At 41.9% G+C, this 13009-nt stretch overlaps 1 pseudogene; it reads left to right on the forward strand.

The window, feature by feature from the left end:
* Positions 1-6484: 6484 nt before the first annotated feature.
* Positions 6485-6824, forward strand: LOC114884635 (annotated as a pseudogene).
* The last annotated feature ends 6185 nt before the right edge of the window (positions 6825-13009 follow it).

The raw sequence follows: 13009 nt of genomic DNA on the forward strand, positions 1-13009 counted from the left end.
ATATATATATATATATATATATATATATATATATATACAATACCACTTACATCATCACCCTCTGACCCAATTACATCCAGGATTCAAAAGCAGGGAGCACCAAAGTTTGCCTTAGTGAAAGGAAAGGAAAAACATGCACACCAATAACCAAAGGGAACATTTCCCCCGATCTCATAAGGTTTGTTTTGTGCACAAGTACATACAAACACATACACACACACATGAACCCTCCCTGTATATTTAAATGGCCAGCCATATCCCTAATGGTGATGTAGAGGCAAAGACTGCACAGTAGAAAAGTACAGGGGAAAAAAATTTAGACTACAGATACTCTCTTTGTTTTTCTGGAACAGGGTAAAAATATCAAAAATTCAAGAGCCAACCTCTTACTGTTCAATCTAAAATAAATGAGCTGGGGCTTCCCTGGTGGCACAGTGGTTGAGAGTCCGCCTGCCGATGCAGGGGACACAGGTTCGTGCCCCGGTCCGGGAGGATCCCACATGCCGCGGAGCAGCTGGGCCCGTGAGCCATGGCCGCTGAGCCTGCGCGTCCGGAGCCTGTGCTCCACAAGGGGAGAGGCCACGGCAGTGAGAGGCCCGCGTACCGCAAAAAATAAATAAATAAATAAATAAATGAGCTGTACGCAAGTGGTTCCCTTTACCTGCAGCAAACCAAGCAGGTCTTACTTGCTGTCACCTCCCCTGTCACCCTAGGCAGCCTCAGGACGGGAGAACGACTTGGTTCATGCTGAGAATACCCAAATAGACCCTTCTCAATTGCCTCTGGGAATGCCCACGCCGAGTTCAGCTGCCCTCTGAACCTGCCTAAACCCTCAAGAACTGAAGCTGGAGATGAGAGGGTTTGCATGCAGCTTCCCAGGCCTAAGCTGAGCCAGGAAGTGGCAGGTCAGGAAAACACAGCAACGTACACGGACTAAGGGGGAGGGTTGCTTATCAGTTTGGCTGACGCAGCAGAACTTCCTAAAGCCTTGCCCAGAAGATTATAAAAACAGGCAGGGACTGTTTCATATTTGGGGAAAATGCTTTGTAAGGCTTCTCACAGGTGTCAGCTGACAGGGGCCATTATAATTTATTTTCTAGGGAAGACGTGAATCAGGTGTTTGGAGGCCTTTCAGCAAAACACAGCTGCTTTGCTGATGAGACACTTGATGATATTAATGTACATCACTGCTGGGCAGGGAGAGAGTTGGCAAACTCCCCACCAATGCTCATAGCTCTTAAACTCCTCTGTGACAAGGATGAGCTATCAAGGGAAGCCCTCCACCCAAGACCACCTTAACAGAAAGCTGACCAGGGAAGTGACAACAGATAGAGCTGCTGGCCAGACAGACAGCTGGAAAAGATGGGACTTATGTTAACTGCTCTGCCGAAATTGCTGGGTTGGAATAACACGTGGGTCCGAATCCAAGCATGTCAGAAAACTTCAATATGCTTTCTTCCCTACATCTACCAACAACGCACAGTGCGCACACGCACGCACACACACACAAGATTATGAGCATGCCATGCTTCCTTGCACCTGGACAGATTGCTACTCCAATAATTAAGTGGCTAGTAATAATTAATTGGATTGTTACAGCTCTGTTCCAGAAGAAATAAAGGGAAACTGTTCTCAGGATGATTTCTGGAAAAATCAACTGTCTCCTGAAAGCTTGTTATAGAAGCTAATGCTCATTCTTGCTAAGCCAGATCTTACATAACCACCTGGCTTAATATTTTTAAAAGACACATGCTCAACTCCTGTACCTCCCTCAGCAAGACTGTCTTCAATTAGTAGGTGAGGGCTTGTCGTGAAGAGAAAGTTAGTCAAAAAATAAAGAATAAGGAAAAGGAAGAAAGGGGAAATTAACTTACTTTTACCAGGATTCCCAAGAAAGCAAATATCACATTGATATATATCCCTATGTAGTTTTAAATAATTACAAATTTCAGGCTTTTTTACCCAATTACAAAAGCCGATATAGAGTCCCAGATAAAAATATGTTCCCCTCTCAAGAAGACATTGGGAAGAAAGGTAAGGGCCTCCACTCCACTAGCTATTTAAGGTTAGCTCCTTGTGCCTCTCTAGCTTTGTGTTTCGTTTTTTAATCTCACAGCTTCCTATTCATTGAAATATCTAGCAAACAAGAAAAGCAAGAAGGGCACACTCAGAGCCAGCTGAACTCCACTACTCATTGTGAGGTTACGCTTTTTTTCACTTTACTGGAAGCTTCGAAAAGGCACAGGCAGGACTTCCCTGGTGGTACAGTGGTTAAGACTCTGTACTCCCAATGCAGGGGGCCTGGGTTCGGATCCCTGGCCAGGGAACTAGATCCCACATGCACGCTGCAACTAAAAGTTCACATGCCACAACTAAGGACCCTGCCTGCCCCAACCGAGACCTGATACAACAAAATAAATATCTTTTTTTAAAAAAGGCATGGGCTGCAGCACAGAAATCACCAGGAGCCTTTAGGTGTCTGTAGAAAACACGGTTGCACTCATGTTTGTTACGGAAGTCACACGTGCTTTCCACCTAGATGCCCCCCAGTGTGCTCACTGCTGCTTTGCCCACCTTCCTCACTGCACAGGGCATCGGCCTTGCCCAGCACCACCTGATTTCCATCATGGTCTTTAGTGGCAGTTTTGTTTAAACAAAGTGAGAGTAAGCTACAAATGGCCCAGGAATCCACAAGTCAGCCAGTTCTTTAGAGAGAAAAAGGAGCCTCTAATTATGACTGGATAGACAACTCTGTTCAAATTAGCAAACAAATAGTGGGGACACTATGGAACACCAAATTATCTAAGCCAAAGCCCTTCCACCAAATGATTGGTTGGCAGACTGGAAAACCATAAAGAATTTTTTTAAAAAACTGATAAAGACCTAAGTGTGAAAGACTGCCATGGAATTGGCACTGAGTTTGCCAAAGGTTTAGTTCTGTTAAGAGCACTTGTTCAACCTATCACCCGGATCCAAAAGACAATCCCTTTGTAGGAAAGAAATCCTAGCATAGATGTTCCTGGTGTAACCCAGGTCTGTCAGCTATTAACATTAACAACCATCCGCGTCAGAAAAGTCTTCCTCCACATTCACCCCAGCCCCTCAAGGTGATGAATTCACCTTTTTTTTTTTTTTTTTCTGTTTGGCAGAAAAGAGTTGTATCTGGGCACTCTTCGCTATTTACCCCTGACAGAGCTGAGAGTCACCACTATGTGACCCTTTATCTATTTGCATCAAATGTTATCTCCAGGTTTTTATTTCTGAGTCTTTCTGTCTAACCCTCAATAATTTTTAAGTTTTTCTTTACTAAGCCTTTTTAAATGCTTTATGTTGCTCTGAAATCATGGAACCTTTTGACTACTCATGGCACAAGTATAAGGTCTGAATAGGGAGGAATGACAGCCTCAGACCCAGTGTTTACCCCCTGCTTCTGCACTCCTCTGTGCCCCTTACCTTTTAGAAAGTCACACTTCATTGCTAATTCACATTAATCTTGTGTTCCCTGAGACATTCAGGTGAAGCCAGTGCATTTCTCAGCTCGCCCAGTGCATTTGGATGGATGTTCTTAGCTACCATGAGCCCCTCTCCCTTGGGCCTTACTGAGTCTCAGTTTCATTCTAACCCCACTTCCAGTTTTCAAGTCTAGGTTGGGCCCAGTGCTTACTCCCCTTCCAGCTTCTCACCACCAGCCTCTCCACTTTACTTGTACTTGGCAAGTCTAATGAGCCTTTTCTCCATCTCCGCATTAAGGTGAAGATAGAAAAATGCTAGCCCCGTGGGCCTAACAACTTACGTTTTGTGTAATTGACTACTTCTTGGGGGGTGGGGGGAGGGACTCCCTCCTAATTGATACTAAAATGGGAACAGAATTCACAACTACAAGAGAGTCACAGAAATGCCTTAAAAAAGCACCAGTAGGCCTCGACTCAACAAGTACTAACAGGCATTTATCCTCTGGTGAAAAGTCTGAACACTGATGCGGCACTGTCTTGAGGCCCTGGTGAGGTGAAGCTCACGGACTTCGTCTTTATGGTCATAATCCTACACTCAGCAAGTACTCAGAATGGGAGAGACACCACTGGAGATCATTCAGGAACTCTGGACCTGCACTTACCTGCATTGATTTACCAAAAAGAATCTATATTTTCGCTCTAAATAGGAAATGGGGGAAATGGTTGGACCACCTCTCATCACCCAGTATTGCAGCACATTTACTTCCTTGTGTGGTGGGTTGGCTGGGAATTGTAAGATTGTTGATTGGTGTCGTGGCCCAGGAAAATGGGGTACAGTTCACCAAAAGGCTGCAAATTTGCTCCTACTTTCTCACTTATTGGGTTGCATATTCCTTTACAATGGATCTGGAAGTAACTAAGTCCTTGGGACTGACAGTTCTCGAAAAGCACTCAACTAACCAAAAGAGAATACTAATTTTTTAAATCATGTCATCAAAAAAAGAGAAAAGAAAAAGGAACGAATGAATGAAGTCTGAATCCCCAAATAAAATAATTTTAAGGATGAAATTACATGCAGGAATTAAGGGTAAAAAATTATTTGCCATTTAATTAAACAAATCTCCGATTCTTCTCATCAGGCTAAAAGTGAAGGACAATGGATGCCTTTTAGGTTTTTTAATTTTTTAATATTGCACTTTATAGTATCAATACTTCATAAGAGACAACTGTCTTAATTAAAGCCATAAAATACCAATAATACATATATTCAGGGCTTCTGAATATAGTCAATCGATAAGCAGTCCATGAGTCATTCCTGTTTTGTATTGTTTGTTGTAAATTAGAGTTTATCTGTTCTGTTTTTTAAGGCATACAATTATTGTTCTAGACAATCCTAACCTGATAAATTTTAGATGTGTACTTTAATAAAACTGAAAATCAAAGAAATTGTTCATTTCACAAAAGCATTCTTCACTTTCAAAATAGCTTGTTAAATAGCAAGGTCCTTTAAATAGCAAGTTCTGATACTACAGTGAAAGTATTTCCTTTTTTAAGTTATAGATTTACTGTTTTTCAGGAATCCATTTGTTATGTAAAGCAATATAGAGAGTGAAATGGATAATTAGCATATATGTACCCGGAATATTTAAGGTTTGAGTTTTTATGTAAATATAGGATGGGTCTAAGAAGTTCCCTTATAAAAGTGGCAAATAGAGATATACAGTTTATCAATAATTTATTATGCCTAAATTATAAACCTTCCTTGGGAAGAAAGCATATAAAACAGGAGACTTCATAATGCATTGGATTTTTTTTCCTTTTCTGCTAAACTACATAATTTCTGGCCCAGTATCATAGACTGCTTACACGCCATGTACACACAGATGTCCCCACAACTAAAAACTGTTTCACTTCATCACAATTTTTTACATGATTTGAGTAAAAGCTAAAAGGAATGACTAAAAGGGCACTTAATAGCCTAGAAATACCTACCACCTGGGTACATAAATTATCTCTATAGAGTAAATATGTGTGTTAAATTGACCAACCCCATCAATTTTATGTTTAATAGGCCATTTGCCCTAAAGAAAGATTGTCTGGATCCAGAGCCAGTGATGTTTCTGTTGGGGGTTGTTTTGTGGTCTGAAGCATCTCTCCAAAGGGCAGAGACTCTCCATCTGGATGAGGGAAACTCTGTTGGGATATAATCCTGTTGAACCCTGCACACAAAGTTTTGTGCCCTGCATCTAGCCTGGATGTTTTTCTTCTGCTCCAGTTTGAAAAAACTCCAGAAGCAACAGCTTCCATCTCCAAGCAATCTGCAGTCTCAAAAGTGCCATCAAAGAGTAGCAAAAACTACCTTCCTGGTTTAATGAAGTGGCTGCTAGCACTAAAGGAAAGATAAATTATACTTTTGTTCTTTGCATAGCGTTAAAACAGAGACCACGTTGTCAACACTGACCCCAACATAGGCATTGCCCTAGAACTCGTAAACTGTCTTTTGGACAGGTTACCTTACAGATATCAGAATGCCATTTTTGTAAAGGATCTTTTTAGGGATAGATGTCATCTCATGCTTCCTCTGTTTGCCTCCATTTTCAAGAAGCATTTTAACCTCTATACCCCTACAAGAATCCAGGTGATGCACTTCCAAGTTACTTTTGTCATTTCCCGTGTGTTTTGTTTATTGTGATCAATTTTCGCTGGAGGAGGAGATGTATGGAGATTTTGCGTCAGTTTATTCTCTGTGAATATGTCTGTACATAGATGGAAAGCTATATTTATTTGTACATAGTTTGTTTGGAGTAATGTGTTTCTGTCACATGGACTTCACTCTGATAAAGGGCGTTTCTTCACTGTGTTCATGTTACACTTTCCACACCTTTGTGCTTCTACTACTGGTAATCAACTCACAGAATATCTCACTTTATGTAACTAAGTCTCCTCGGTGTGAAAAGTAATAGTAATAAAATTATTGACTCAAAAGAAGTGTGGTTTTGCTCTTTCCCTGCCACCTCGGAGTCCCTGCCGCCATGGCCGAGGAAGGCATTGCTGCTGGAGGTGTAATGGACCTTAATTCTGCTCTGCAAGAGGTGCTGAAGACCGCCCTCATCCACGATGGCCTAGCACGTGGAATTCGGGAAGCTGCCAAAGCCCATCTGTGTGCTCGCATCCAACTGTGAGGAGCCTATATATGTCAAGTTGGTGGAAGCCCTTCGTGCTGAGCACCAAATCAACCTGCCTCTGTAAAACTGATGGAGAGGGAAAAACCCCTCAAGTGGTTGCAGTTGCGTGGTGGTTAAGGGCTATGGCAAAGAGTCTCAGGCCAAGGATGTCATGGAGGAGTACTTCAAATGCAAGAAATGATCAAATTAAAAAACTGGGCTCTTGTTCTTTAAAAAAAAAAAAGTGTTTTGGTTTTGGAATAATCCTTGCCTTCAGCTAATCGGGACCCTCAGGATCGCAAGAAATTGACACACAGTTGTGGAAGTTTCACTGCAAGGGCTCAAAGGAACAGAGGGCAAGAAGTAGTTACTGTTGATTATAACCATTTACGGGGTGCTTACTAATGTCATTTGAGCTTTCCAATGTCTGAGGGAACCTTGCGCACTGAAAGGACTACTCTAACAATTTGCTTTTAATTAGTTAAATATATTGAAAGTTGTAAATTCAAAAGCCTAGTGTTCTCTAAGCCTTTAAATTCAATTTCGAAGTCTTGTATCAACCTATTACTTTCTGATAAAAATAAGAATTCAGAGTCAGTTTTTTCTTTGATTACACTCAATTAACTGATAACTTTAAAAGATTAAATTCTAACGAACCCAATTTACGAATTTAATTCCCTCAGGAACTTTAAAAATTTTACACATTTAACATACCCGATTCTCTCAAACACTCCAAAACCCTGACAGACTTACAAACCTAAAAAGCAAAATCTTCCTATGCATTTAAGCAATTCCTATTAATCTAATATATCAAACTTAAATAAAATATAATAAACCAGGCTATCCAAAACATTTAAATGCCATTTACAATCTTAATAAAAGTCTACTATACCTTTAAAATCAATACCATGAGTCTAGTATAATTACACATTTCAAATTATAATCAGATTATCTAGTATACCAGATTTATTTCAAACACCTTGAAATACAAATACACACAAAATATCCCAAGGATTATAAAACTTATTCCTAAATCATACCAAAGTATTAATACTAAGAATTTGCTTTACTTTATTATCTGTATTTCTATAACGTCTTCCTAGGCTTTGAAAAGTCACCTCACTATGGAGCATCTCTGGTAGGATAAGATGATGCAGGCTGAGTCACAATACCATTATTTATCATTTAGAGAATTAACCCAGAACATGACACATGGTTCCTACATACTACCAAGATGACTCTACTGGAGCCAAAAGGAATCATAACACTCAGGCTTTCAGTCAAATTCTGTCTCCTCTCCCTAACACCGTACACAAAAATAAGTTCAAAATGGATTAAAGACCTAAATGTAAGGCCAGAAACTATCAAACTCTTAGAGGAAAACATAGGCAGAACACTCTGTGACATAAATCACAGCAAGATCCTTTTTGACCCACCTCCTAGAGAAATGGAAATAAAAACAAAAATAAACAAATGGGACCTAATGAAACTTCAAAGCTTTTGCACAGCAAGGAAACCATAAACAAGACCAAAAGACAACCCTCAGAATGGGAGAAAATAGTTGCAAATGAAGCAACTGACAAAGGATTAAGCTCCAAAATTTATAAGCAGCTCATGCAGCTCAATAACAAAAAAACAAACAACCCAATCCAAAAATGGGCAGAAGACCTAAATAGACATTTCTCCAAAGAAGATATACAGACTGCCAACAAACACATGAAAGAATGCTCAGCATCATTAATCATTAGAGAAATGCAAATCAAAACTACAATGAGATATCATCTCACACCAGTCAGAATGGCCATCATCAAAAAATCTACAAACAATAAATGCTGGAGAGGGTGTGGAGAAAAGGGAACACTCTTGCACTGCTGGTGGGAATGTGAATTGGTACAGCCACTATGGAGAACAGTATGGAGGTTCCTTAAAAAACTACAAATAGAACTACCATATGACCCAGCCATCCCACTACTGGGCATATACCCTGAGAAAACCATAATTCAAAAAGAGTCATGTACCAAAATGTTCATTGCAGCTCTATTTACAATAGCCCAGAGATGGAAACAACCTAAGTGTCCATCATCGGATGAATGGATAAAGAAGATGTGGCACATATATACAATGGAATATTACTCAACCGTAAAAAGAAATGAAATTGAGCTATTTGTAATGAGGTAGATAGACCTAGAGTCTGTCATACAGAGTGAAGTAAGTCAGAAAGAGAAAGACAAATACCATATGCTAATACATATATATGGAATTTAAGAAAAAAAAATGTCATGAAGAACCTAGGGCTAAGACAGGAATAAAGACACAGACCTACTAGAGAATGGACTTGAGGATATGGGGAGGGGGAAGGGTAAGCTGTGACAAAGCGAGAGAGGCATGGGCGTATATACACTTTTATTTGGGGGGGGCGGGTTAGGCAGGGTTGTTTTTGGGTTTGGGGGGTTTGGGGGTGTTTTTTGCTGGCCGTGGGGCTTGAAGAATCTTAGTTCCCCAACCAGGGATTGAACCACACACACCCTTGGCAGTGAAAGTGCCAAGTCCTGAGCACTGGACCGCCAGGGAATTCCCCAGAGGACTGGTTTGTAAGTTTGGCCACAGTGAACATTTATGGCAGTGAAAACACCCGATTTCCTACAGCACAGCGGCCCTGCTTGGGTTTCGTCTTGGTTTGGGGTTTTTTTACTACTCACTCCCAATCTTTTGTAATACCATTTTCTAAACTTATTGTTGAGTGTAGCCTCAGCTTAAAGTTTTGTAATACTAAAATCATTTGCGCTCCCTTATTTAAACAACAATCTATTGTAGTATCTGTTTGATTAACTTATAAAATGTTAAAGGAAACTATTTCAAAGAAGCAATTTTTATTGTTTTATCACGGTATAATTTGTAAAAATAAAAAAAATTGCAAAAGAAAAAAAATTCCCCTCACAACCAGTTATGTTAGCAATTGGCTTACAAACATCTGTATAATTAATGTTTCCAAAAATAAAAATAAAACTACTCCCTAGTTTTCACAGATCCCAAGATACTGGGGTCCAAATGCATTGACAATTACACACAGAAGTCCTGATAGAAAGTGTGCTATGATCAGAATCCAGAACTGTTGGAAAGACTGACCTTGGTCCACCTCTTCCTGTGCAGCTGTGTGCATGTTACTCAATGACTCTGCACACCAGTTCCTTGTCTATGAAATGCTACAACTTCATTACTCCCCAGCATACCCCACTCCCGCCATAAGTTATTGGAAAGAGTGAGTCATTATGCCATAACGTGCCTGGCTTATAGTGGGCTTTTAGTATATGTTAACTCCCTTCTGCCCACCTTCTGTGATCTTGAACAAGTTATATAACCTCCCTAAGATTCAGAAAATATTTTAAGTCGGTCCCTTATTGAAATGTCAGTATATTTTCTAAGCTTAAAGATTATAGGAATCCTAACTGTTTGTCTCAGTACGCTAACACTACACACATCCCACCTCTTCCTGGGATGCCACTGATCCCCGTCCCCCACCTACCCTCATCCAGGAATGCGCCAGGTGACCCTGGTATCTAAAAGCCTAGCCTGGTTAGAAACAGCATACAGGGCTTCCCTGGTGGCACAGTGGTTGAGAGTCCACCTGCCGATACAGGGGACACGGGTTCGTGCCCCGGTCTGGGAAGATCCCACATGCCGCGGAGCGGCTGGGCCCGTGAGCCATGGCCGCTGAGCCTGCGCGTCCGGAGCCTGTGCTCCGCAACGGGAGAGGCCACAACAGTGAGAGGCCTGCGTACCGCAAAAAAAAAAAAAAAGAAACAGCATACAAAGACAGATTCCATTTCAATCTAGGTGTCAGGCTCATCCAGGACATGAAACCTTTTGAGGTGCACCCAGGATTCCCACAACTTTTGGAGGCTTTGGTGATATACCTACAAATAACACACTGAAATACTAAACTTCTCCTGGTCAATCTTGCCTCTAGGGCCAGCTCATACATTAAATATATTCTGTATATTTCTGCAGGGATAGACCTAAGACATTGCCAAACCAGTACTGGCAACACTTGGTAAATTATACCACTCAGGCTGCCTCACCCACAGCAGATATCAATAATGAGTCACAGAACCATTCCCCACTATACTTTCTCAGCTGAGCATTATTGGCAGCCACTACCAATCGGTCCCAGTGACGTGCAAGAGAAAATCGAATTGCCGTGTTTTAGCCTAATCTATGAATGAGGAAATGAAGACTAAATCAGCAGTGTTACTTTCCTGAGGTCACACTGCTAAGCTGTGGAACTGGATATTAGGGTCTGGTTTTTGTTTTGTGTATAGTCTTTGCTGTAATAGCCAAAAAGCATCTGAGGTGTTTCACGTGTTGCCATGGGTGTTTTATATACCCAACCATGACGCACAGCAGTGCAGGGTGGAGGGTTTGCTGTTCACAAGCCAGAGTAGCTAGAGAACTACGATAAGAAGACATCTAGTTTAAAAGGCTTAAGTTAGGTCATTAGTTAGGTTATAGCCAGACAGTGAATAATAGCAACTTCTAACTAATGAGAATTGTGTAGGAAGAAAAGAAAGGCTTTTGCTGCTGGGATTTAAAAATGGAATTTCCAGTAAATAATAACAATCACCTCAGGGACAAAAAGTCAAGTTATGCCCAAATTCGATCACAAAGCGGTTGGAAAGTATGCATACAGCTCTGACTGCTGCCAGCAGCTAACGACCCATGTCCTTGAAATGGAATCAGGTCAGGGAAGGTTGTAAACATTCTAGCTTTCCTGTCTCCTCTCAGGAGCTCACTCAAATGCACAATCCATCCCCATAGCAGTTCCACTAAACTTAAGGGAAAAAGGAAAAGTGTTTTCCACAAGGAGAGTAATGCTATTCATTCCCATTGGCCTGATTCAGGGATGGCCGTTAGGAGAGTCTGGGCAGTAAGGGGAAGACCCTGTCCCCAACATCCTCAAATTCCCCCTCCATCCCTGGACTATTGTCTAGAATTTCATCTTAGTGCCTTGTCTCTCCAGTTCAGGGATTCTCAACAAAGAGGTGGCACCCAAAGGGCATATCAGAAATTCCAGTGGGCTTTTTAAAACCCGGCCCCACCTCCGGCTGCCCTCCTCAACCTGGCCAACGTGTACGCTCCCAGGCAAGAGCCGTAGCGAGCTCTACACAAGCTGCAGCAGTGCTGTGTGGAAAAAAGATTGAGAATCCTGCTTCGCCTAAGGCCCTGATCCCCGTAAATTGTAACTGGCTCTAGGAAGAGTCCATGCCTGGAAGTTTCTACAAATGACCTTATATTTATTCATGCATTCAGTCATGGGTTGTCAGGACCTACAATGTGCCACATACAGGCGTTAGCACTGGGGGCCTGGAGGAGACTAAGTTCCAGCCCCTCTTCTTAAAGACTTTGTAGTCTGCAGAGGAAGAGAAACACGTCACCAATCAGGACTTGTACTAGAATAAGCAGCCTAGAGGGTGGTTAAGAAGCCAGACTGCCTGAGTTTGAATCTCCGCTCTGCCAGCTCAGTGACCTAAACCTCTGTGTGCCTCACTTGTTCCATCTATGACCTCATGAGAATTGTTTTATGTGGGTTAAATCAGCTGATTTTTTTTTTTGGAACACCCCTAGAACAGTGCCTATCTTATAGTAAGCAATATGCCCCACTTGATAAATCTGCGCTATAAATAAGTGCCTTGATGTCAGCTGAGCCCACAGGACAGTGTTTTAAGTCCATCTGAGGGTTCAGGGAAATCTTCGGAGAAAACATGACTCCTGACTGCAGGTGGGGGATGAGAAGTCTGATGAGGAAACCCTTATACCAAGTGATAAACGAAAACACATGGCATTTGGGGGAACAATGTTCAGTATGGCTGGAAGGGTAGGGTCTGCTGGAGAGTGGAGAGACAAAAGCTGAAAACGTGGGCGGTAGCAGACTGCAGGGGAGCCTTGTCCAACCCACCAAGCAACCTGGACCTCATGCCACCAAAGCTTCTTCACCAGCACATGACATGGTTGATCGAGCTTGAGAAAGCCCTCTGCACATACTGAAGAGAAATGGCACCTTGGCTTTGCTTCGCCCTGAAGCTGGGAGTGAGGAGTTCGGGGCTATAAAAGAACCCAGACTGGCAAGGCGTTGATAGTTGTTGAGGCTGGATGATGGCTACATGGGGGTTCACGATACTATTCTGTTTCTATGTCTTTGCAGTCTTCCATTATAAACAATTATCTTGAAAGGGCGGCTGGGAGAAAGCTCTTAGGCACCACCAGTCTCTGCTCTTATCAGTCACTTGCGCCTCAGTGTGAAAGGAGGAAAGTTTTGATGGACGTGAAGTGGAAGCAGGGGGTGCCTGAGGTAGGAAGGGGCAAAAAAGCAAAACTGAGCAGGAAAAGGCTATCACC

The sequence above is a fragment of the Monodon monoceros genome, unplaced genomic scaffold (assembly GCF_005190385.1).
Source record: "Monodon monoceros isolate NGI ecotype Baffin Bay Population unplaced genomic scaffold, NGI_Narwhal_1 Super_Scaffold_5, whole genome shotgun sequence".
NCBI lineage: Eukaryota > Metazoa > Chordata > Mammalia > Artiodactyla > Monodontidae > Monodon > Monodon monoceros.